Genomic DNA, 23,329 nt, shown 5'->3' on the forward strand with positions numbered 1-23,329 from the left:
TCTTTTCTGTAATGGGGCACCCAAAACTGCATACTCCAATTGTGGCCTAACCATTCAGTGCCGTGTACAAATTTTTCATTGCCTCTTTATTCTCATACGCTGTGCCCCTATTTCTAAAATCCAAAATGCTACTGGCCTTTTTTATGGCTTATCACCCTGCACTCTCACTTTTTGGATGTTATATTTTTGAACCTTTAGGTCCCACTTTATTCACACCCTTCAGTGTCTTCCCACTCAGTGTATACCCATCCTTTTCAGAATGTATCACTTTCTACTTATCCACAATAGGTTGCATCTGCCACCTGTCTACCCATTCCACTAACCTGTCTATGTCTTCGTAAGTCTTTTATATTGCTGTTTTCAAAAAATCCTTCTTTTGTGTCATAAGCAAATTTTGAGATTATGCTCCCATGGCCAAGTCAAATAACCTCAATATGTATTCAACCAAAATAGTGTATCCAGCCCCGATTCTTGGGGTACACCATTTCCAACCCTTCTCCAACTCAAGCAACATTCACTAACCACCAATCCTGTCCGTCAACCAACTTTATAACCAACTGTATATTACATGTAATGTACATTACGTTTCCTTATATTATGCACCTGAATCTTTGTAATAGCATCCTTTGAGACACTTCATTGAATGCCTTCTGAAAACCCACACACACATATACTGCATTCCCTTTGTCTATTTAATTAGTAATTTCTTCAAAAAAAGATTTGTCAAACACAACTTGCCTTTAACAAATCCTTGATTAACCAGTGCATTTCTAAATACTCACTAACTTTATCTCAAATAATGGATTCTGGGGGTTTTCCCACACTGATATTAAACTAACTCGTCTACAAGTTTATCCCTCTATCTTTTCTTAAGGAAAGCCATTAGACTGACAACCTTCCAGTCCCCTGGCACAATCTGCATATCTAAGGAAAACAGAAAAATTGTGGTCAAAGTCTCTTATCTCCTCTCTAACCTTTCAACAGCCTAAAGTGCATGCCAGCAGGACCCAGTGACTTATCCACCTCAAATTCTGCTATTTTGTTTAGAACAAATTACTCTTCTACAGTTACTTCTAACTATTATTTTACTTTTTACTGAGGACAGATGATTTATAAATTTAACCCCGGTATTTCAGCACCATAGAAGCACCTGAAAATTGAACAGTCAGAATATTAATGATGTGGGAAAAATAACTCCAACAATGTCCACATCTTATGGGAATGTTCAGTCTTTAGACTTTTATCGCAAAAGGAATTTAAGCAACCAGGCCCAGCCTAACACCAAACACTCCTCAGAATTTTACCAATAGAACTCAAGGTTAATAAGGAATGAGGGGCATATTTACCAGAAGAGCAGGGACAACCATAGTGGTTCTGTAGTTAGCACTACAAATTTTGCATATGGAAAACATAGTGTATATAATTTACAAAAAAAGTTATATGGATATAATGTAGATAGCTGCATAAAACAGTGATTTTGTATTAAAGGTAGTTAAGATGACATGAACACAAAGGCAGAGGTGAATAGGGCCTAGCCTTTGAAGCCAAGCAGGCAGGTTGGTCAGCAGTTCAAGGGGGTTAATGGATCTAGAAATGATACATGATGATACTGAGTGCAGTATTACACATCAGCTTTCCAAGTTGTAAATACCACATTTTTTAAACTTGTAGCAAGTCTGCTTCCAAGTACTGCTACAGTATGTCACTTCCATTTTGCATCTTAAATGCTACCCTAAAAATTATAAACTTGCAATTAACTCAATTACTTCAGGTTACTGTGCTCAAATAGAAGGTAAAATTTGATTTTACAAAATTAAAATAGCCATCATGTGCATGGGGCAGACTTAGTGGACTAGTCTTTTCCTGCCTAGTCATTTCCATATGTCTTCACAAGTTCATTCCTAAAATTTGATGCAGCACTCAAATACTGAAAATACCAAATCATTGAAACGTTGAAAATGTATAATGAGTTTACCAGCTCACCAGACTGATTCCTGGGATGGCAGGACTGTCGTATGAGGAGAGATTGGGTCGACTAGGCCTGTATTCACTAGAGTTTAGAAGAATGAGAGGGGATCTCATTGAAACATAAAATTCTGACAGGGCTAGAAGATTGTATGCAGGGAGGATGTTTCCCCTGGCTGGGGTGGGATCTAGAACGAGGGGTCACAGTCTCAGGATACAGGGTAGGACATTTAGGACCGAGATGAGGAGAAATTTCTTCACTCAGAGGGTGGTGAACCTGTGGAATTCTCTACCAGAGAAGGCTGTGGAGGCCAAGTCACTGAATATATATTGAAGGAGCTAGATACATTTCTAGACACAAAAGGCATCAAGGGGTATGGGGAGAGAGTGGGAATATGGTATTGAGATAGAGGATCAGCCATGATCATATTGAATGGATTAGAGTGGATAGGAAGGACCTATTTTCCTTAGCGGAGGGGTCAATAACCAGGGGGCATAGATTTAAAGCGATTGGTAGAGGATTAGAGTGGAAATTAGGAAAAATGTTTTCACCCAGAGGGTGGTGGGGGTCTGGAACTCACTGCCTGAGAGGGTGATAGAGGCAGAAACCCTCAACTCATTTAAAAAAATACCCGGATGTGCACCTGAAGAGCCGTAACCTGCAGGGCTACGGACCAAATGCGGGAAAGTGGGATTAGGCTGGGTGGCTCATTTCTCAGCCAGCGCGGACATGATGGGCCGAATGTCCTCATTCTGTGCTGTAAATTTTCTATGATTCTATGAATGGCGGAGCAGGCTCGAAGGGCCAAATGGCCTACTCAAGCTCCTATTTTCTATGTTAATTTCCAATGCAAATACACACACTAAAAAAAAAGCCAGTGCCAACACTGCTACTTCCCTTTCCAATGCTGTTCACTTTCTAAAGGACATTTCTACATATGTATTATTGTTCAAGACATCAGCAATTTCTTTATGATTATAAGGATGACAAGTATACACCCAACTAACATTTTTTGTGCTCCTCCCTAAACATTTTGAACCTGAAAATGTATCCACATTAAAAAGACAGTCTTTGTCTTAACTGTAATGTTACCCAACGGTAGGAAAGCATTACATACAAACAAAATCAGTTGGTGTACATTTCAGAGATACACCATCTCCTAGGTATCTTGTTTGTAAAGCTTACAGAGTATACAGAATACACACTCCTGAAATCTACACAGTAACACAAGCTAAATTTACCAGAAGGGCAAATAACTGACTGGCTTTTATATTGTTAAAACAAAATATTAAGTAAAAAAAAATCCTTATTAAAAATGTTATTTTGCGTTGTCTCCAGTTAAAACATGCACTTGCATAAGCATCGTTTGATAATTACAAAGGTTACTTTTATCACCAGTACTTACAATAAACGGCCAACTGTGTTTACTTTACGTGAAACTCATTTGTTAAGCACTGAGAATCCTATAAACCATATTTCATAAAACTTAACCGTATTAATTACGGGGCCGAACCAGACAAAGCGGCTCGAACTTTTCTTTAATCGTTGCTGTTAAACGGCAGGGAGGCAACAGGCTCAGAGGCTGAGTCATTCCTGGTGCAAATCCCATGCCCAAAGTGGCTCCTCTTCCCGACCGGTGGCCCGGGAGTGCGGTAACCGAACTGTAGAGGGGCCGAGCACTTAGAGACACAGCGGGCACATACCGCCTGATGTTACCGGGGTCTGCCACTTTATCGCCGCCGGTACCGCCCGGTCAGACGGTACCTGTCGTACTCCGTGGCTGTTTACTTTATCTGCCGGCTTTAGGCCGAGATGGAGGCCCGGGGTTGAGCAGTCACGCCTCAGACCCACCCCAACAAGAGGCACCGCGCGGCCGTAGCCCCAATCCCGGGCCCCACAGATCCACCTCCCCAACTTGTTCGGTTCGGGGTTTATTTATTGGGGCCGAGTTTAGGCCCAGTCCTCCTCCTCCTCCTCCTCCTCCTTCACCACCACCACAGCCAGCCAGCCCGGACTCCATTTCCCGGGGAACGGACACTCCTCACCTCGGGCCTCGCAGGCAGTTGTTGCTGCTGCAGCCGCCGCCTCACATTAACGGCTGGGTGAGTAGCTGCCCCGGGCCGGCTCGGACTCGGCCTCGGCCTCCGCTCACACGCACCTCGGGCTCGGGCTCTTTATTTTCTGTTTTTGTTTCGGAGTCAACACCGCGACAGCCAGCTATGACGTCACCACGCGCAGCGCGCGGTTTTTGTGAGCGTTCGTGCGCGCGACGCAGTGGAGAACGGTGACGAAAGCAGGATTCCATTCATTCATTCCATTCATTCAATAGCTGAACCTCCTTTGCGCGTGTACGGGCCTGCTGTTGTGACGTACTGGATGGGCGGGAGTAACAGTTTACGGTCAGCAAGGGAAGCGACAGGTTGCAAACCCGTTTCAACCTGCAGACCTGCGTTCAGCTCTCAGAGCGAGAGGGAGCGCCATCAAAAATAGATTCTGTTTTTAAACTAAAAATAGCGAGATTTTACAGTTCTTGGAACCTGGTCACCAGATTTCATAGTCAGCTGGTGTTGTCAACATAAAAACCCTTGAGCATTTACATACTTGACAAGTGTCACTCACTTGGGAGGTGTAGTTTGTATCTGTTGAAGGCGAGCACAGCATAGTCCGTGGCCCGGACTTTGCAATCGCGGAAAAATTGAGACTGCAGACTAGAGTATATCGTTCCTGGTAACGGGCACGGCCCACCGTATTTTGCAATGTGAGACAGGCCCTTTCACCTCCCAAGGCGTCCTACACAGGAAACGGGCGTAGAGAGTGAGGCCCTCAAGTTGACTACTAGTTGCAAAATCTGACCAACCAGCAGCATTTAAAGGAAAGATGCCCAGTTTTTATGGGCACGGCATGAACTCATGATATCTGGTGTAGGACATTTAAATGAGATCCATGCATGAGGACCTTTGGGGCTTATGGGGTTTCTCCCACTGTAACTTCAGTAGTTCAGCAGAAACACTGTGTAAATAACATTTACATGCTGTGCAAAATTTTTCAAGACCCTCTGCCACCAACATGCCAACACTTACCTGCAGCAGCCAACTGGGAAAAAAAATCGCATGTGAGGCTCCATTGGAAAATTTGGCCATTTGACTGGGGACAGCACAGAAGGAGGCCATTAGTTCTGTGCCAGCTCTTTGAAAGAGCGGTCCAATTTGTATAAGAGTCTGCAGCACAAAAACTGGCCATTCAGCCCAACTTGTCTATGCTGCTGTTCATGCTCCACACCCCTCATCATCAAACGCTATCAGCATAATCCCTCTGTTCCTTTCTCCTTCATGCGTTTATCTAGCTTCCCCTTAAATGCATCTATGCTATTTGCTTCAACTACTCCTTGTGGTAGCATGTTCCACATTCTTACCACTCTCTGGGTAAGAAAGTTTCTCCTGAATTCCCTATTGGATTTATTAATGACTATCTCATATTTATGACCTCTAGATTTGGACACCACCACCAGTGGAAACATTTTCTCCAAGTCTACCCTATCACACCCTTTCATTATCCTACATTACAACAGTGACTGCACTTCAAAAGTAACTCATTGCTGTAAAGGGCTTTGGGATGGCATGAAAGGCACTGTATAAATGCAAGTCTTTCTTTTATCTTAAAGACTTAAATCAGGTCATCCTTCAGTCTTTTTTCTAGAGAAAAGAGCCCCAGCCTGTTCAATCTTTCCTGCTAAGTATAAGGTATAACTTCTTAGTTCTGCTATCATCCAAGTAATTTTTTTTGCACCTTCTCCAGTGCCTCTATATCCTTTTTATAATATGGAGTCCAGAACTGTTTAGAGTACTCCAAGTGTGGTCGAACCAAGGTTCTATACAAATTTAGAATAACTTCCCTGCTTTTCAATTCTATCCCTCTAGAAATGCACCCAAGTGCTTGGTTTGCTTTTTAATGGCCCACTGCATCACTACTTCTAGTGATGTGTATTTGTACCTCCATTTAGAATCTTATTTTCCAAGTGCTATGTGGCCTCCTTATTCTTCCTACCAAAATAGACCATCTCACACTTCTCTATATTGAAATTCATTTGCCAATTACACACCTATTCTGCAAGTTTATTAATGTCTTCCTGTATTTTGTCACAGTCCTCAGTATTAACTATACCCTCAAATTGAAATTGTATTTCCGATTCCTGCGTCCAAATCGTTTCTGTAAATAGTGAGCAACAGTGGCCCAGCATGGATCTTTGTGGAACACCACTTCCCATCTTTTGCCAGTCTGTTTAACTACCCTTAACCCCTACTCTTGTTTTGTAGCCAGCTTGTTATCCATTCTGCTACCTGTCCCCTGAATCTACATGCTCTGTCATGAATCGAGTATGTGCTACCTTATCAAAAGGTCTTTTGAAAATCCAAATATATTACATCTACTACATTACCCTTGTCTACTTTGTTACTTCAAAGAATACAATGAGGTTAGTCAGACAATTTGCCTTTAACAAATCAGAGCTGGCTGTCCCTTATTAACCCATGCTTCTCCAAGTGAGAATTAATTTTGTCCTTGACAATGGTATCTAGTAGTTTTCCCACCACTGAAGTTAGACTGACTGGCCTGTAGTTATCAGGTTTATCCCTCTCCCTCTTTTGAACAGGAGTGTAACATTTTCAATCCTCTAGATCCTTCTGGAACAACTCCCATATCCAAGGAAAATTGAAAGATTGTGGTCAGAGCTTCTGCTATCCTTGCTTCCCTCTGCAACCTGGGATGAATCCCATCTGCATTGGGTGACTTGTTAACTTTGAGTGATGTCCTTTATCTATTTTTAATCCCATCCAATATCTCTATTCCCTCCTTCTCCTCTACTGCAACATTAACTTCCTCCTCTTCTTTTGTGAAGACAGGTGCTCATTCAGTACCTCAGGCGTGCCCTCTGCCTCCCCAAGATGATTTCCTTTTTTGTCCCTAATCAGCCCTACCATTCCTTTAACTATCATTTTGCTCCTGTTTAGAAAAGATTTTTTGGGTTCCTTTTATGTTACCTGCTAATCTTCTCATACTCTGCCCTTATCCTTTTTCAGTTTCCCCCTGCACTCTAATCTGCCTGGTTTTCTACATCTAGCATGTCATGAACCTTTGTTTTATTTTAACCTCTATTTCCTATCGAGGGAGCTCTATTTGGATGCCCTATCTCTCCCCCTTATGGGAATATGCTAGGTTTGTCCATGAACTATCTCTGCTTTGAAGGCCTGCCATTGCTCATTTACTGTTTTCTTGGCCAATCTTTGTTTCCAGTCCACCTGTGCTTGATCCCTTCTTGAATCACTGAAATTGTCTCTCTTCCATTTGGGTATTTTCACTTTATTTTTTCCCCTTTCTGTAAGAACTTTAAATCTAATTATATGATCACTATTACCCAGATGTTCTCCCACTGAAACACTCCACTTGCCCTACTTAATTCCCTAGAACTAGATCCAGCACTGCTTCCTTCCTCATTGAGCTAAAAACTCTGATCAAGAAAGTTCTCCTGTACACATTAGGAATTCTTCACCTTCCTTGCCCTTTACTCTATTTATCACCACATGCCACCCCCCCAACCCCGAGTCTATATTACAGTAATTAAAGTTTATTACTGCTCTATTATTTTTATATTTCTGAAATTTGCCTATAGATTCACTCCTCCATCTTCTTCTCACTATTTGGGGGTCTATAGTAAACACTGAGCAATGTAACAGCTCCTTAACTCTAACGAATAGATTCAGTATTTGAACCCTCGAGTATATCGTCCCTCTGTTGAACTATTATCCTTGATCAATACTGCCGCCACCCCGCCCCCCGCCTTCACTTTTTTCCTTCCCTATCCTTCCTGAATACATTGTAGCCAGGAATGTTTAGTTCTCATTCTTGCCCATGTCTGTAATAGCCAGTGTACCATAACCCCATGTGGCAATTTGTGCCTGCAGCTCAACCTTCTTTGTAACACTCCTTGCATTAACACACATGCATTCCAACACCATGCTAGACAGCTTTGCTTTCTTCCCCTCTAATTCCTCCTCTTTCTATACTATTCTTTAGGAGGGACAAACAGCAACAAAACAGTTTTCTAAACACTTGGGCCCCGATATTACCAGGAAGGTGGGTTGGCAGCCGGGGGCGGGGGGGCGACTGGGCGCATGGGTAACCAGCCCAGTGAAATCGGTGCGTTCCCCACACGATCGCAGGTAAATTTAAGCCACTGACCTTGGCTTCTGGGTTTGGAAACCTGCGCAGTGGGCGGACTGCGCACTCGCATCACAGGCTGTCAGCTGGAGGAGCTCTATTTAAAGGGGCAGGCCTCCAATATTGCTCCTGCAGCAAACAACCAAAAGAGCCGCATGGAGCAGCCCAGGGGAAAGGCTGCTCCCAGGTTTAATGATGCCTCACTCCAGGTGTTACTGGATGGGGTGAGGAGGAGGAGGGAGATCTTCTACCCGGCGGGCGGGAGGAAGCGGCCTGCCTCTGCCACCAAGAAGGCCTGGCTCGAAGTGGCAGAGGAGGTCACCAGCAGCAGCAACATATCACGCACCTGCATACAGTGCAGGAAGCGCTTCAATGACCTAACTAGGTCAGCCAAAGTGAGTACACTTACTCATTCTCCTACACTCCGTCTTCCATATCACCGCCCCCACCCCCCAACTCATTCTGCACTGCCAAAACTACTCTATCACCTCACTCCTCACACCCACTCAAACCTCATCCTCAACTTACCTGCACTTACTCACCTCCCCAGTACTCATCCCACCACTCAACCCAATCCTCATACAATGTCATGGCATTATCTCATACTCACCCTCTGATGCATCTCTTTCACGGTCAGCCACACCCAAACCAATGCATTCAGCAGTTGGCCATGTCACCATCCCTCACTCATGCCTCTCTACTTTCTCCCCTCATAGAAGAAGAGAGCCCAGAATGCACAGGAGAGGGTGAAGACTGGAGGGGGGCCGCAACATCAGGTCGTCCTCACGGACGCGGAGCAGGTGGCTCTCAAATTGAGCCGCACCCTCGAGTGCCTGTCTGTGGGAGATGCCGAGACTGCCACCTGACAAACGGCTGGTGAAAGAACTTTAACGTTCAGCACTTACAATAGCAAATGATGTTAACATGCCTTGCCATCTTCAGCACCTCAACATCTGTCATCATGCTTAATATTGCCTTCTGTTCTCTTACAGGGCTTTCAGCAACTGCCGTGACAGCGGAGGGCGATTCCTCAGAGAACCTGCCGGACTCTGAGGGGGCACCGTCACATCTGAGCGAGCCATCCACCAGCGCAGATGCAAACACCTCAGTGGGTCCCCATCGTCACTTAGTTGGGGTTGCACATGGTGAGTTACCACACAAATGTGAGCACGAGCAGACACTGGTGGCAGGGGCAGCTGTGGAGAGCCCGCGTCGGTGAGAGCACTCTTCTCCAGGATCTGCTCAGCTGGACACAGATGCTGAACCCTGGGGGCCATCCATAAAAAGGAGAATGATCGAGGGGCAGCAGCACATTTGCGAGGTGCTGGAACAGGTGCCACACGCACTCTCCACAATAGTGCAGAGGATGGAGGAGTCCAACTCCTGCATGAGTGGAATACTGTCACAGGGATGTGAGGGCATCGCTGAGATAGTGTCGCCGGTAAGTGTGGGAATGTCTGCGATGGAGGGAAGGCTAGCCTCCATTGAGCTTCAAGCACGGCTCAACAATGAGACCACTGAGGCCCTGACAACGGCCCTTCGGACTCAGGGTGAGCAACTTTCTGCCGCCTTAAACAGGCAGGCAGATACACTAGCACTGGCCTTACAAGGCTTCACACATGTCCTCCAAACTGTCGTCCAGCAGAGTGGTAGGAGTGATGTGGGCCTGGCCCAGAAGAGGGATGATGGCTAAAGGGGACATGGAAGTGGGGATGCCACTCAAAGCACTTTCACGTCTCACCCGTTGCCTTTCTATCAAGTACCCGCAATGCTGCCTCCTGTCCAGGTGGTCGAGTCTGCCCCTGAATAGGTGCAGGTGGAGCAGTCTTTGGAGATGCCCTCACGGGCATCGAAACCCAGAGGGCGTTGGCCCAAAGCATCTAATCGGTCAGGGCATGAACAAGAGCAACCTGCCACTACCTCTGCTGCAGCCACAGGGGAAGCATCACGTAGGAGTAGTCAGAAGCGAAAGGCAAAGCTTTGTCATGTTTTTTATTTATATTTGATTTTTTTTCCCACTCACAATAAATCTTATTATTATCACCACTACTGCCACGTCTTGCCCATTCTTGACTGGCTTTTACAATAAGTCCCTTTCATGAGGTTCACCATGAACACCCACACTTGATGCCACCCATTGGGTCACTCTACAGTGGGTATAGGTGTAGTTGCACGACTATTTTGTGCAGGGGGCGGGGGAGGGGGCTGGTGTGGCCGCTCCTCTTTCCAGGTGGTGAGGACTGGAGTCTTCACATTGTCTGATGTTAGAAGAACTGTTCACATATCAGTGACTCCCTGGCCTCACGAGCAGCCAGGTGAGCCGCTGTTTTGACCATGGGTTGCTCCTCCTCCATGGCCTCCTCCTCCTCCTCTGCCTCCTCCTCCTCATCCTCCTCCTCCTCAATATGGGTGGCAGATGTGTATGCGGCCTCCTCCAGCGGCCCCCTCTCTGTTGTGCCATGTTGTGCAGGGCACAACAGACGACTATAATGCCTCCCACTCTGTCTGGTGCATATTGAAGCGCTCCCCCAGAATGATCAAGGCACCTGAAGCGCATCTTGAGCAGCCCTATAGCCTGCTGAATTGTAGACCTGGTAGCGATGTGGGGGTCGTTATATCGACGCTGTTGCTCGGTGGTGGGGTTCCTCAGAGGTGTCATGAGCCACGTGTGCAGGGGGTATCCCTTGTCCCCGGGGAGCCAGAATCGTGGCAGCTGCCAGGGTATCTGGCGCACACATGAAGGAATCTCTTGTGGTGGTCACAGATGAGCTGAGTGTTGATGGAGTGATAGCCCTTCCTGTTGATGAACAGTCCTGGCTCGTGTGGAGGTGCTCGTATTGCTATATGGGTGCAATCGATTACACCCTGCACCCGTGGGAAGCCAGCCACAGCATGGAATCCAACTGCCCTCTCCGTCTGACTGAGGTCATCCATGGGGAAGTTGATATAGTGCGAGGCCCTGCAAAACAAGCCATCAGTGACCTGCCTTCTGCACTTGTGTGCAAATGACTGAGAGACCCCTGCGATGTCCCCGGTGGCATCCTGGAAGGATCCGGAGGCGAAGAAGTTGAGGGCAGTGGTGACTTTGACAGCGACAGGTAAGAAGATGCTGCTCGGGCCAGCCGGGAGCAGCTCGGCATGAAGGAGCTGCAGATGTCCACGACTACCTGGCGACTGAGTCTGAGTCTCCATATGCACTGCTCCTCAGGGAGGTCCAGGAAGTTGAGCCTTGGTCTGTAGACCCTGTGGTGAGGGCAGTGCCTCCTGCAACACCGCTCTCTCTGTTGTTACCCTCCATGCTGTTGTGCAGGTACGTGTGGCACAGCACTGTGTTGTGTAGCTCCACGTGGTGGAGGTGGACATTGTGCCTGGCGAGGCTGGTGATGTTGCTCATCCTCGGATGAAGTGATGAATGCAGCTATGGCGCCCCCCCATCCTGACAGTGTGAGTTTGAGGGGGTCCACAAAGTGGGTAAATGTGTTTGCACAGCAGAGTTTAGGGTATAAATTAGGAATTTTGAGTGGAAAGACAAAGGTGTTGCAGCCAAAACTTTGTCTGCAATAAATAAGGTTTTCCCCCCACCTGTCAAATAATCATTTGCATCTCCCACTGGCTGCTGGCTGAAACACGTCTGCTGTAACAGGGAGTGTTTCCCACAGCACGGGAATCACGCTGAGGATACTTGAAAATTGCACGCCTGCCAAAATCTCCTGTCAATGAGGTCTGTCAAGGACTTCAACGATCTAAATAAGCACGTGAATCGTCATCCCGGCGGCTTTAATTGCCGGTGGGAGTCCCACATGCGGGAGCTGCGCGCGCACCCGATCGCGTCATTGGGGAACCCGGAAGTGAGCGGGTTGGAGCCGAGCTCTGGACCCGGTCCGTGATTCCTCCATTTTACGAGCCCGCCCGCCCCCAACGCACCCACTTGGCAATCCGAAAATCGGCCCCCTTGTGTCTCCTCTCTGCTGCCACGGCCTGGTTCACCTCCCCCTACCAAATTAGTTTAAACCCTAGTTAACCTCCCCGCGAGGACATTGTTCCCAGCCCTGTTCAAGTGCAACCTGTGCCACTTGTACAGATCCCTCCTGTCCCAAAACTGGTCCTAATGGCCCAGGAATCTGAAGCCCTCCCTCTTGCACCACTTCTCCAGTCACACATTCACCTGCACTATCTTCCTGTTTCAGTATAAATTAGCACGTGGCACTGGAAGTAATCCAGAGAATATCACCTTTGAGGTCCTGTTCTTTCATATTTTTCTTAGCTCCTGAAACTCTACCTGAAGGACCTCAACCCTTTTCCTAACTGTCATTGTTTCAAACATGGACCACTATTTCTGGCTGTTCCCCTTCCCTTCGCAGAATGTCCTGCACCGGTTCAGTGATATCCTTTACCCTGACACCAGGGAGGACACGACATGTTCTGGAGTTCCCACATCGCACAGGATGTGCATGTGACGGGTCTCAGCTGCCCTGCCATGTTAGCTAACAGTAATTTAAAACTGTTTAGTTTTAAGGCTATTTAATTGTTTAGCTAACACGAACACTAACTCCAACCACGAAAAATACCTAACCAATAAACTAAATACTTATCTGTAACTTACCTCTGCCACTCCTGCTGGTGTTATGATGCCACATTTTGATTTTTCTGTCTGTTGCCAGCTACATCCTAGCCATAACTGTCATTCCTAACGTTGACAGCTCCGCAAGTATTTATTTCTGCATAAATGAAATAAACCAGCTTGTCACATTAGCAAGAGCCCTCATTTTTAAAAAAATTTAAATTGGGAAATCAAAATAAAGAGGGCCAAGGCCAATAGTCCAGGACACCAGCAAGTTTAAAATGATTATATAACTCTGCAAGTGGTAATTAGATGAAATCAAGCTTAGGATTTGAAAGAAACTGAAAATGCTCAGCAAGACAGGCAGCATCTGTGGAGAAAGAAACAGAGTTAATGGGCCCGATATTACCATGGCGGTGGGTTTGCGACGGGGAGTCGATTGAGCGCGTGGGTAACGCGCCCGGTGAAAACAGTCTGCCCCACTCGCAATCGCAGGCTGATTGGATCGACTTACCTTCTGGGTTCCCCACTGCTGATCTGCGCGTCGGGCGGGCTGCGCATGCGCAGTAAGCTCTGTCAGCTGGAGGAGCTCTATTTAAAGGGGCAGTCCTCCACTGACAGATGCTGCAACAAATAGCAAAAATTACAGCATGGAGCAGCCCAGGGGGAAGGCTGCTCCCAGTTTAATGATGCCTCACTCCAGGTATCATTAGATGGGGTGAGGAGGAGAGGGAGGACAGAGATCTTCCCCCTGGCGGGCAGGAGGAAGCGGCCTGCCTCTGCCACCAGGAAGGCCTGGCTCGAGGTGGCAGAGGAGGTCACCTGCACCACCAACATATCGCCCACCTGATTACAGTGCAGGAGGCGCTGCAATGACCTAAGTAGGTCAGCCAAAGTGAGTACACGTACTCTTTCCCCTACACTCCATCTGCCACATCACCGCCCTCACCCCACATCACCTTCTGCACTGCCAACACTACTCTGTCACATCACCCCTCACACCCAATCAAAGCTCATCCTCATCTTACCTGCACTTACCCACCTCGCCAGTACTCATCCCGCCACTACCACTCAACCCAATCCTCATACAATCTCATGGCTCTATCTCATACTCACCCTCTCGTGCATCTCTTTCACAGTCAGCCTCACTCAACCTGCCACTACCTGTGCTGCAGCCACAGGGCATGCATCACATACGTGCAGTAGGAAGCGTAAGGCAAACGTGTCGTGAGCATGAAGGGGATGCACAAGGGTGTTTGAGGGTTTGTCATGGTTGTTACTTATATTTAATTTCTGACCAACTCACAATACATATTATATTGGCACCGCTACTGCCACGTCTTTGCGAATCGTGTCTGGTTTGTACAATTATGCCTTTTCCTGAGGATCACAATGAAGACCCACAACTAATGCCACCCATTGTGTCACTGCAGAGTGGGTGTAGGTGTATTTGCATGGGCTCTTTTGTGCAGTCGACTGAGAGACGTCGGCGATGTCCCCGGTGACACCCTGGAAGGATGCGGAGGAGAAGTTGTTGAGGGCAGTGGTGACTTTGACGACAGGTATGAAGATGGTGCTCGGGACAACCGGGAGCAGCTCGGCATGAAGGAGGCTGCAGATGTCCACGACTACATGTCGAGTGACTCTGAGCCTCCGTGTGCACTGCTGCTCAGAGAGGTCCAGGAAACTGAGCCACGGTCTGTGGACCCTGTGGCGAGGGTAGTGCCTTCTGCGACGCATCTCTCTCTGCGGTTGCCCTCCCTCCTGCTGTGCAGGTGGATGTGTCACAGCACTCTGTTGTGGAGCTCCACGTGTCAGAGGTGGATGGCGTGGACGGCGAGGCTGGTGAGGCTGGTGATGCTGTTTGCCCTCCGAGGAGTTCATGACTGCAGCTACGGTGGCCCCCATCCAGAAGATGTACATCTGAGGGGGTCCGCAAGGTAGGTACATGTCTCTGGACCCCGGGGGAAGTGTGCAAGTTGGTGAATTTTCTTGTCAGGAGGAGGGTGGTGGAGGCCAAACTTTGTCCCAAGTGACAGAGTGGCCTCCTGCAATGAGTGAGGGTCTGCCCCCCCTGTCAAATGGACCTTTGCAGCTGCCACAGGCTGACAGCTGCAACAGGTCCATTTCAACTGGGAGTGTTTCCCACAGTATGGGAAACAGTCCCAGTTGTCAATAAAATCCCACCCCTCCTTACATATTCACTTAACCAGGTCTGTTAATGACCTGAAATACCAAGGTAAATACTGTTAAGTGGAACCCTGCTGGCTTTAATTGCCTGCGGGATTCCCACATGCGGGGGCTGTGTGCGCACGCCGGTGCGTCTGTGGGGAACCCGGAAGTGGGTGAGTTGGAGCCGGGCTCCGAACCCGCTCCGGGGTTCCCCGATTTTCGGAGCCCCCCCCCACCAGGAACACACCCGATAGCGGGTGCTAAAATGAAGCCCCAGGTCTCTAAACGACCTGAAATACCTAAATAAATGCCTTAAGTGGCACCCCGCCGGCTTTAATTGCCGGCGGGAGTCCCTCCTGCACTGTATGCAGGTGCGCGATATGTTGGTGGTGCAGGTGACCTCCTCTGCCACCTCGAGCCAGGCCTTCCTGGTGGCAGAGGCAGGCCACTTCCTCCCGCCCGCCAGGGGGAAGATCTCTGTCCTCCCTCTCCTCCTCACCCCATCTAATGATACCTGGAGTGAGGCATCATTAAACTGGGAGCAGCCTTCCCCCTGGGCTGCTCCATGCTGTAATTTTTGCTATTTGTTGCAGCATCTGTCAGTGGAGGACTGCCCCTTTAAATAGAGCTCCTCCAGCTGACAGAGCTTACTGCGTATGCGCAGTCCGCCCGACGCGCAGATCAGCAGCGGGGAACCCGGAAGACCAGGTAAGTGGATCCAATTAGGCTGCGATCACGCGGGGGGCAGACTGATTTCGCCGGGCGCGTTACCCACGCGCCCAATAGCCCCCCTGCCGCGAACTCGCAGCCCTGGTAACATCGAGCCCTTTCATTTTTCAAAATAAAAAATGCATCCTGCCTGCCATGAATCTTAGTGAATCTGGCAATGTTACTTTGATGCTGCCACCCACACTTTGGGAGTTGCCAGCAATAGCACAGCAGCAGTAAGTGGTGGTGAGCTAGTGCCTGTTGAATGTATAGTAACCAGCTGATGTTCCATTCAATGATGTGTACTCAGATCACCAGCACTTTAGACAACTGTGGAGCATATTTGAGACTCAAAGGCTGAGTATTGCAAACTGCTTAAAATTCTTTAAAGACTACCAGTTTAAACAAAAAGTTCCCAGTTGTGACGCGATGCTTAGTTTTTCCTTGCCAGTACTCAGTGAGCAGAGCACATTGTTGAATGATAAGTCAGCTAGTGTTACATGGTGGGTAAATATTGGTTATTGAGTACCTAACTCTACTGTTCAATGTTATTTTGTTTTTTTTATTTAAAAAACTTAGTTCTTTTAAAATCAATTGCTTCTAAATTTCTCCGCACTAAACTTATGTAAAGGCTGTTATTTTTGATTTCTCTCTGTCATGTATGCTGGAAGACACTTGCAATTAAGCAGCACAATGAGGACACCGATTGAATGTAACTATGCAAACATTTGTGTACGGTGCAAAGGGGGCAACACAAAGCAAAATCTACTGACAAGGCACTCAAGGTTCTTGTTGAGGCAGTTATGCAGCACGGAGACAAGATATAATGTGCAGATGAACAGACAAACATGCCCTCCCTCAAATAAGGCAAGCCCAGGATTAAATTTCAGACAGGGAAAACATATGGCTAGAATTTGCTGAGAAAATATCAGCAAGTTTAATTCGCATTAGTATGTAAATAACCCGATAATTTGAGGTGAGGAAGAAATATGGCGGAAGTTGCGAATTGCCTCAAATTGCTGGACAATTTGCACCGCTCTGCCGTTAGCCTCGCGAAAACTGGAGCTCGTTGTCGACCTCCCCATCAGTTTCAAGAAATTGCTGTATTTGCACTCTTAAAATGAATTAAACTCGCCATGGAAAGTTAGGGCTGGTATTTAATGAGGTAAGCACCCTTTTAATGATGAGATTTATGTTCCTGCAATGCCGCTCAACTTCGGAGGCCCAGAAAGGGAACAATTGAAACTGTGGAGTCTCATTGCTACAGGTAGTAAATTGTTCCTAAAGGGTTTTAAAATGTAACATTTTGGGCCTGATTTTCATAGAATGGTTACAGCACAGGAGGAGGCCATTCGGCCCATCAAGCCTGCTCTGGGTCTTAGTAAGAGCAATCCAGTTAGTCCCATTCCCCCGCTCTTTCCCCATAGCCTCGCAAATTTGTTTCCTTAAACTCTTTATCCAATTCCTTTTTGAAAGCCATGATTGAATCTGCTTCCACCACCCTTTCAGGCAGTGCATTCCAGATCATAACTAGTCGCTAATGTAAAAAAGTTTTTCCTCATGTCGCCTTTGGTTCTTTTGCCAATCACCTTAAATCTGTGTCCTCTGGTCCTCGACCCTTCCGCCAATGGGAACAGTTTCTCTTTGTTTACTTTAATCGAAACTCTTAATGATTTTGAGCACTTCTATCAAATCTCCTCTCAACCTTCTCTGCTCTGAGAACAACCCCAGCTTCTCCAGTCTATCCATGTAACTGAAGTCCCTCATCCCTGGAACCATTCTAGTAAATCTTTTCTGCACCCTTTAAGGCCTTCACGTCCTTCCTAGAGTGCGATGCCCAGAATTGGACACAATACTCCAGTTGTGGCTGAACCAGTATTTTATAAAAGGTTCATCATAACTTCCTTGCTTTTGTACTCTATACCTCTAAAGCCCAGGATCCTACATGCTTTTTAAAAAAAAAACTGCTTTCTCAACCAGTCCTGCCACCTTCAAAGATTTGTGCACATATACTCCCAGGTCTCTCTGTTCCTGCACCCCCTTTAAGAATTGTACCATTTAGTTAATATTGCTTCTCCTCGTTCTTCCTGCCAAAATGTATCACTTCTCACCTCTGTGTTAAAGTTCCTACAGTCCGAAAAACAACTGCACCACTGTTTCCTGTCACTTAGCCAATTTCATATTCATGCTGCCACTGCCCCTTTTATTCCATGGGCTTCAATTTTGCTGACACTTATGTGTCACTATTGTGTGTCACTTTATCAAACACCTTTTGAAAGTCCATATACACATCAACTGCGTTGCCCTCATCAAAAAACTCAATCAAGTTAGTTAAAAGCAATTTGCCTTTAACAAATCTGTGCTGGCTTTCCTTTATTAATCCACACTTGTCTAAGTGACTATTAATTGTGTCCTGGATCATCATTTCTAAAAGCTTCCCCACCACCGATGTTAAATTGACTGGCCTGTAGCTGCCGGGTTTATCCTTACACCTTTTTTTGAACATTTGCAATTCTCCAGTCCTCTGGCATCACTCCCCTATCTAAGGAGGATTGGAAGATCATGGCCAGCACCTCTGCAATTTTGCTGTAAAAATAACGTGAGGCTAACGGTGCTCAACGTTACTTAGGTGCAAATCGGACAGTAACTTCCGACGATTGCACATGCACAGTTAAACACAAAAATTGGGAAGTTGCTGTCAGAGATACCCTGCTCCTTCAAAAGTTTTGCGAAAACAGCATTGCCATCTGACTCACCATTCAAATGTATTAAATGGCGTGACGTTTCTGTACTTACCTCATATGGACTAAACTCACCAAAAAAAGCTAGGGCTTGTCCCTTCCAGTGTAAGTACTGTTTTAACAGCATGGTAAGTGTTAATTACTGCCAAACAACCTCTCTGGCACTGAAAATTAACTATTACAAGTGTGGAGTCTCATTCCTTCAGCTTTTAATTATTATTGGACCTTATTTTAAAAAATTAAACTTTTTTTTGCTCATCTCAATTGAATCTATCTTTCCCAACCCACTTTCTGTATTTGATTTGACATTGAATTCACTATTCTACCTGACACTTCTGGTTCAGTCTCTGCTGCTCATTAACGATTCTTCATTGTGATTGATTAAGGAGGCTCGATTGCCAATTTTAAATCTGAAATAGATAGCTTTTTGGCAACCAAAGGTATTAAGGGATATGGGCCAAAGGCAGGTATATGGAGCCATATTACAGATCAGCCATGATCTTATCAAATGGCGGAGCAGGCACGAAGGGCTGAATGGCCTACTCCTGTTCCTATGTTCCTATGAGACACAGGTCTCAGATGCCCTGTCCAAAGCAAAATACTACAGATGCTGGAATTCTGAAATTTAAAAAAAAATGCTGGAAGTACTCAAGTCAGGCAGGAGTGGAGAGAGAGATAGAAAAAGTTAATGTTTCAGGTCGATAACCTTTCCTTGGCTCTGTACTAACAGTTTTTAAGCCTTTACTTCTTCCAATTCTGACTGATGATAACCACTGCTCCCATTTTTTCAGACAGCAATTTTTCATTGTCGCTGGGTCAAAATCCTGGAACTCCCTACCTAACAGCACTGCGGGAGAACCTTCACCACGCGGACTGCAGCAGTTCAAGGCGGTGGCTCACCACCACCTTCTCAAGGGCAATTAGGGATGGGCAATAAATGCTGGCCTTGCCAGTGACACCCACAGCCCATGAATGGATTTTTAAAAAAAGTCCTGGTAATGGTTCTGCTGTTGCCATTTACAGCTCTTTTAGACCCATCTTTTGTTTCTTTACTTGTCCCATTACTACCCTCCTTGCCTTGCAGCATCATCCCTTTTGTTATTTAATCACTCCTGCCCTCCACCCTATCAATGACCTTCCCTTTTGTTCTTTCCTCCCCTGGCTTTACTTGCCCAGATGCCCCGTAGAGGATGCTGTGCTGAATGGCTCCAATACACAGTAACTTGCTATGCAAAATACCATAGAAAGTCTATGGGCAGTGCAAGGCCACTTACTGCAAAATCCGGCCCAATAAATTTTTAAAAATTCTTACTTTTCCTTTGTCGTTTTCTCTATCTAATTAACCCTATTTCCTTCTCAGTCATTCCTGTTTGTTTCTCTATTCTTAAACTTCATAGGTAGAGATGGACTGTTGGTCCCATTGTTCACTAAGGTCTCAGATGCCCCGATGTCTTCGCTGTTATCAGCTCGTACTTCCAAAAAATTGAGCTGAAGGGTGAGGAAAAAAAATCTAAACAAACGGGGCATGCGAGAGATGCCCCATTCCAGCAAATTCTGGGCCATTGTTTCACTCTGCAGATATGGAAGTCAAAAAACTGATGTCAAACTTAAAACTCAAACATTAGCAGTGAATGTAGATTTAATTGACAATCCTGTCATATTAGAACAGGAAACAGACTAGTAGTTGAGTGAGGGGTTTCACTTTACACTGAATGGAAGTTAAGTGTTCCAATGAAAACAGAGGAGTTTAACAATTCAGATTATTAAGTGAGTACATGCTATCTTCGGCTTTGAAAGGAAATTACAGCAGAAAAAAACCTTACAGTAAAACAAAATCTGACAATGCCATTAGACTATAATGTCTTAGAAGTGCAGAATAATGCCATTGCCTTTCACTACCTATCACATGCAATATGCTGCATGTTTGCATTGTCAGAGTGCTACACCTTTTTAAACAGTGCACATAATTCTTTTCAAGAAATCCTGCCTTTAGTCTGTATCTGCAGTCTGGGAGAGGGCCAGGTTAGAGACTTAAACAGCAACAAATTGCATTTACATAGTGCCTTTCATGTAGATAAAGGCATTTCAGAGATGTAATCAGATCTGTTTGCTTTCAAAATTCAATTACTATATCAGGCTGCAAGGGAGCTTACACCACTGTCTGCCTTTAACCCCATAATGTCAATTTCTTCAGGGCAGAGACCTGGCATTTCTGTCCACCCCAATCCCTGAGGAAATTCAAGATACCAGTTGAAAATTTGTAACGTTCCCTTTCAATAGCACTGTTTATGTCTTTGGGGTCCAAGCAAATTAACAATTTACCAGACCTTCTGCCAAAAATTATTAATGAGTACTCCATTGCTTTAATTTTTGACCTCCAGCTATGCCATCCACATATGATTCCCCAAAGTGACTTTTCTTCCATAGCATTCACCTGATTATGCCTGTTTTGTAATTTGTAACTTCTTGCATACTGGTTATTTCTGGCACATTTTATATATGCCTTGTCCAAAGACTAGGTCTATGTTGCATTTCCCATTGTCCACACAATCTTCCTTTATTCCCTTGCCTTTATTTGGTTGTTTCACAATCCATTTTCTTACAACCGCTTCAGTACGGAACTCTTATTTTATTGCTTCTCCTGCCTGACTTAACTGTATAGCTTTGATAAGGGTCAGGAGAATTTTGATTTTCCACACATTATTCTCCCTTTATTAGAGATTGTCACCAAAATCACAGTTCTTGAGTTTTTAAAAAGGTTGCAAACTGATCAAATGTTTCTCCCTTTTTCTGTTCCATTATATAAAAAAATATGCCATTTATAGATCATATTCCATTTAGGATTGAAGTGTCTTTCATAATCAGTAACTTTTTGGGGTGTACTCATTTCTTCTCCTGCTTAGTATCAAGGACGACTCCTGTAAGCAAGCTCTTGCTCCCAATGAAACATACACGTTACCTGGTATTGTAGCATTGCCCAAAGGTGGAACCGAAACCTTGGCTATTGTACTTAGCACAATGGATATGTCATGCCTTTTTTCGTGATCTCCCAGACTTTTGATATCAGTAGAATAAGTGCTATCGCACCATGATTAGGCTGTAAATTATGAAATGGGTTAATTAAGAGTAACAGATAAGCATTAAACATTACAACAGATTACAAGTGCAAGGAAGGAGTGGAAATGCTTCTCCACAAAGTAGGACAGAAGGACTATACTTTGTGTTGGAGATATAAGCCCTAAAAGGACAGCATAGCAAAGTGGCATGAGATAATTAAAGGGCTGGATAGCATGCCCATTGATGGATTTCAGTTTGACAAATTCGGAAGGACCAGGAGACATGTGTTTAAACTATGCAGAATTAGGAATGGATGAGTTGTTAAGTAATTCTTTTTCCAGAGAGTAGTGAGCCTCTGGAATGCGATGCCGGTTGGTGCAGTGGGTGTGGACTCTGCATGTCTTCAAGAGGGAGCTGGACCAGTGCAGAAATCACATCAAATGGAAGGCAAGTGGATTAACAGATAACACATGGTCCATGTGATCTCCTGGACTGGTTTTGATTGCTGGAGGAGAGGAATTTTCCCAGAGTATTTTTCCCTTAATGGGCCTGGGTTTGACTCCCAGGAGATTACATGGCTGGCCTTTGGCGGGTAAAAGTAGAAAGTGTCTAGTCAGGATGCTCTAGCTATCATGTGTGGGGCCGGACTTGATGGTCCAGCTGGTCTTTTCATGCCTGTCATTTTCGTATGCGGTGACCAGGGCAGTGAGCTTGAATACAATCACACACTGCACAGCAACTCCAAGCCAGATAAAGTTTAATGACCTATTATCTTGCCTGCCCTTGTAAGGAGTCAACAGCAAATTGCAGAATGCATTGCACAAAGCAGATTAGATTTTCCACTCATGTTATGCTGGCTCCCTGGCACAACTCAAGCAGACTGGGATGCAAAACGTCTTCAGAAGCTGCTCTGCCGACTCCCTGCTTTACTCTACCACCTCAGATTTTTTTTAAAACCGGCAGCAAGGAGGACATACAATATGTCAGCTTCACTATGGGCAAGCGAATTATGTTGTGCACATAAAAGAAATATGTTGCTATCTGACTTATCGGCAGAGGGCATGTTCAAAGTTTAAAGAGTTACTGTATTCAATCACATAGACTGAGGCACCTTTTTTTTAAAAAAAAGATACTACAGCAGGGGATCCAGCCATCTTTGCTCCATCTCAGGCCAGGTAGATCTCCTCAATTATGCAAAAGAGCCTGACCCTGAATAACAGGCCAGAATATTGCCCCTATCGCCGCCCATCTACTACCATCGATGCCTTTATCACCTCCAGACTTGACTTCCAGTGCTTTCTTGGCTGGCTTACCATTTTCCACCTTTCATAAACTTCAGCTCATCCAAAACTCTGCTCCCTGTATCTTATCCCGCACCAAGTCCTATTCACTCATCACCACTGTGCTCACCAACTTATATTGGCTCCCGCCTCAAATTCAAAATTCTCATTCTCGTGTTTAAATCCCATCATGGCCTTGCCCCTTATCTCTAAATCTCCGTTCCTCCGATGCTGCTTTTTTTTGTGTATCCCCCCTCCCTTTGTCCACTCTTGGTGGCTGTACCTTCAAATGCCTAGGCTCCACAGTCTGGAATTACCTCCTTAAACCCTGTCTCTCCACCTTCCCCTTTAAGACCCTCCTTAAAACGCACCTCTGATGAAACTTTAATCATTCTTCCTAATATCTCCTTTGGTTCAGTGTCCATTTGTCTCATTACACCTCTGATGCACTTGAGATCATTTGCTATGTTAAAGGTGCTATATAAATGCACGTTGTTATTGTTGCTATCAGTGCCTCACAAATTTCATCTCTTAGGCCTCTTGCTACTCTGGGATAAATACCATCCATGCTGAGGGATTTATTTGTTTTGAGTCCTTTTGGCCTGCCTAGGAATTTCACTGACTGAAATCA

At 45.7% G+C, this 23,329-nt stretch overlaps 1 protein-coding gene across 6 annotated transcripts in view; it reads right to left on the bottom strand.

The window, feature by feature from the left end:
* Positions 1-4,190, bottom strand: part of rb1cc1 (RB1-inducible coiled-coil 1) — a 172,384-nt gene extending 168,194 nt beyond the window's left edge. For 5 of the 6 annotated variants that reach the window (XM_067979953.1, XM_067979947.1, XM_067979928.1 and 2 more), the window contains exon 1: positions 4,012-4,190. The gene's annotated coding sequence lies outside the window, so the exon portion shown is untranslated. The remainder of the gene's footprint in view (positions 1-4,011) is intronic. The other variant, XM_067979939.1, reaches the window with a different exon arrangement.
* Between the last annotated feature and the right edge of the window lie 19,139 nt (positions 4,191-23,329).

The sequence above is a fragment of the Heptranchias perlo genome, chromosome 3 (genome assembly GCF_035084215.1).
Source record: "Heptranchias perlo isolate sHepPer1 chromosome 3, sHepPer1.hap1, whole genome shotgun sequence".
NCBI lineage: Eukaryota > Metazoa > Chordata > Chondrichthyes > Hexanchiformes > Hexanchidae > Heptranchias > Heptranchias perlo.